Here is a 4074-nt window from a genome sequence, read left to right as displayed (position 1 = left end):
CTGCATCTCGAGAGGAAGGGTAGCCGTTGATCGTGGCTACCTTCCGTTTGGCATCTAACGGCATGGTGGCATGGCCGACATGGCTTTGGCGTGGCCAAATTAGGGTTTGGCACCATGACCAAAGAATTGGCATCGTAGCCAAGAGGTTGCCACAAGTCGTTTGGTTTGGTGGCAAGCTTGTGCGGCTGAGAACTGCATCTCGGGAGGAAGGGTAGCCATTGATCGTGACTACCTTATGTTTGGAATCCATCGGCATGGTGGCATGGCCGGCATGGCTTTGGTATGGCCAAATTAGGGTTTGGCACCGTGACCAAAGAATTGACGTCGTATCCAAGAGGTTGCCACAAGTTTGGTGGCGAACTTGTACGGCTGAGATCTGCATCTCAGGAGGAAGGGTAGCCGTTAATCGTGGCTGCCTTTCATTTGGCGGCCAGCGGCATGGTGGCATGGCCGGCATGGCTCGCATACTTTAGGCGCGGCCAAATTAGGGTTTTGGCATAAACCGTGGAATTTGGCATAGCTTGGCATGAAATGGAGCCGCAAGTATTATGCAGAGTTGTTGGCTCGGCTTGGATCCGCTGGCAGTGTGCGTCTTGGACGGAGCCGCCGGCGTGGCGCGGCTTGGATCCGCTGGCGTGGTGCGTCTTGGACGGAGCCGCTGGCATGGTGCGACTTGGACGGAGCCGCTGGCATGGTACGGCTTGGAGCCACTGGCGTGGCGCGGCTTGGACGAAGCCGTTGGCATGGTGGGGCTTCGACGGAGCTGCTGGCTTGCCTTTGGAACAGTGGTGTGATTGGCATGGTTGGCATGCCTTTGGCACAGTGGCGTGGATGGCATGGTTGGCATGCCTTTGGCACGGTGGCGTGGCTGGCATGGTTGGCATTCCTTCGGCACGGTGGCGTGGCTGGCATTGCTGGCATCCCTTTGGCACGGTGGCGTGGATGGCATGGATGGTGCATACCTTTGGCACGGTGGTGTTGCTGGCATGGTTGACATGCCTTTGGCACAGTGGCGTGGCTGGCATGGCCGGTGCGTACCTTTGGCACAGTGGCGTGGATGGCATGGCCGGTACATACCTTTGGCACGGTGGCGTGCTGGCATGGTTGGCATGCCTTTGGAACGGTGGCGTGGCTGGCGCATACCTTTGGCACAGTGGCGTGGTTGGCATGGCCGGCGCATACCTTTGGAACGGTGGCGTGGCTGGCATGGTTGGCACGCCTTTGGCACGGTGGCGTGGCTGGCATGGCTGGCGCATACCTTTGGCACAGTGGCGTGGCTGGCATGGCCGGTGCATACCTTTGGCACGGTGGCGTGGCTGGCATAGTTGGCATGCCTTTGGCACGGTGGCGTGGCTGACATGGCTGGCGCATACCATTGGCACAGTGGCGTGGCTGGCATGGCCGGTGCATACCTTTTGCACGGTGGCGTGGCTGGCATGCCTTTTGCACGTTGGTGTGGCTGGCATGGATGGCATGCCTTTGGCATGGTAGCTGGCATGACCGAAGATGATGCCAACTGATACTAAGGGTTCCGCCGCGGAACGTAGTATATATATATATATATATATATATATATATATATATATATATATATATAATGTACCCAGTGAGTCTTGTACTGGCAAGGTGCCGAAATTTATAGCATATTTGGGACGATTGTCGCATCCGTGAGTCTGGTCATATTTCACGTAGACATATTGAATGGCTCAGTAAATGTGCTAGCGGAGATATTGGTGTTTATAGATCCGTTTTCTTACAGAGTGACGTCACGTCAAGGTTTTACGATTTTAACCCTAGATTAAAAACCACCATCAACATTAAGTCCCCTGCTTAGCTCAGAACGTTGCGAGGTAAGCATGAGATGGTGACAGACAAGGCCAAAATCGAAACGGCAAGTCATGAAAAGCTGGTCAGGAAGATCCGACTAACCTTTTTCGAGAGGTAAAGAGAACCCGTGACTCTAGCGTTGACGGCTTTGCGTAAATTTGGCCCGTGGTACTGCTAGCTAGGTCGCGGAGTGGCAGAGGTGGTTGTTGGTTGGGATGCAGACAGTTGGCGTCAGCTTGGCTTGGCCGTGCGCCATCTTGGATAGTCTAGGGAGTGCGGAGTCATTGGCTCAGCTTGGATCCGCTAGCGTTGCTTGGCGTGAAATGGGGGCGCAGGCATGGTGCAGCTTGGAATGGAACTGCTAGCATCAGTTGGCTTGGAATGAAGCCGCTAACATTGGTTGGCTTGGAATGGCGTGTGCGCTGGCTTGGCATGAGCGCTGGCTTGGCGTGGGCGCGGACTGTTGGCACCGTGAAGCTTTCCATTGTGGGCTCGGTTACCTCTTTCCATGCATAGCTCCAATAGGAAATCCTTTCCCTATTCAAATTCCAAAAGTGTCACGCCTATAAAAGGGGTTAGCTCTCCTTTTTATCTCGTATCTTTGTTCTCACGTCCTGGTGCTAGCGGCAGAGTGGTAGCAATAAAGTGGGCAAGCATATTCCAGGTACATACTCCAGCGTTTCTCTTTCAATCCTTTTTTGTTTGTTGGTGCAAACCCTAACCATAGGTATACCTTCCATAAATTTGTAGAAATATTATTCTTCTGTATTAGTGTAAACCCTAGCCATAGGTATGTCTTTCGTAAATTTGTAGAAATACTTCATCGTAGACAATTCCTCTTCAAAATCACCATAGTAACATTGACCACCTCATTAATGGTATCGGGGGCAATCATTATGCGAAGTAGGCATGCAAAAGTAGGCGACTTCCATTGATTCCATGAAGAACTTGGCGTCAGGGTTTTCCTCTTCTTCTTTATTTGTGTGGATGTGAGCATAGCTTCCGCGGTGGGAGGCGAGACTCCTTAGCCGAGAGCGTACTTCCTGCTTGCAAGGCGCGGCTTTGGCGAGGGGGCGCATTTCCCGCGGCGACGCAGGGTTTGCCCTGCGCGAGTATCAGTCTCCATTTCTTTGGCTATGCGTGTTATGACTTGCAACTAAAACAAATTGGCTCGCGTCCAAAATGGATTCTACGTTGTTGATAAAATAGCCTTCATGCACTTTTTTTTGTAGTAACTTTTCCCCGTCTTGTTCTATTGTAGTTACTTTGAAGGTGAAAGCAGCGCAAGGAATTTTCGTTAGGATGTCGCCTGAGAAAAGTCTTGTCATACCAAAAGACGTTGGCAACTCCAAGCCAAACATGGATGATGAATTCTTCGTCTTCTGCCACAGCTAGGAGAAACCATCCCAAGTATGTGCCGATCCTTCTGACCGGTTCAGAGGGCGAAGGAAGGACCCGGTCGATTCGTCCAGGGGGTGTAATACGGTTTTTCCTTCGGAGGAAAGAGTATTCTGCTTCTCCTATTGACTTTAAAATATGTCAGAGTCCATTACGCTCTTTTGATAAATGGATGCAATTCATGATAAGTCAGGACTGCGTAAGAGCCAACTTGACCAAGGCGCAAATCATCGATACTGTCACGGCTTCTGCAACACTTCAAATTAGGAAAGATATCCCGGGCTTGGTTGCTTTCATCTCTAGATGGTGTCCAGATACTCATACGGCCATATGCAGGTGGGGTGAAATGATTATCTCCTTAGAGAGTGTAACCATCTTGCTGAACCTTCCCATAACAGGAAACCTTGATATCAAGTTGTCTGAAGATGAAGAAAAAATGCGCGTCGCTCTCGTTGCGAAGTCGAAAGGGTTCGTTCGGAAGGAAAACGAGACGAGGTGTTTCTATAGCTGGTGGGTGTCTCAATGGTTTCCTGATGAGTCGGATCCGAATCAAAAGAATAGTACACTTCATGTCGCGGCATTCTTGGCTCTTTGGTTATCCAGAGATATTTTCGACGATGGCTTTGGTAAGAAGGAGATAAGACGGGAGCTCATTAAGTTTTCCATAAAATTAGCGAAAGGCGTCGTCCTACCCATTGGCGGCTTGTTTCTCGGTTCTCTGTACACACATTAGGATCATCTGGTTGCGGAAATGTGCGCTTCAAATGGTTACATGAAAGTGGACTCGTATGTCCATGTCGCTTTTCTCCAGGCATGGGTATGGGAGCATTTCAAGAAGTACGCTCCCAG

The sequence above is a fragment of the Papaver somniferum genome, chromosome 2, assembly GCF_003573695.1.
Source record: "Papaver somniferum cultivar HN1 chromosome 2, ASM357369v1, whole genome shotgun sequence".
NCBI lineage: Eukaryota > Viridiplantae > Streptophyta > Magnoliopsida > Ranunculales > Papaveraceae > Papaver > Papaver somniferum.
Note: the sequence above shows the minus strand (reverse complement) of the source record.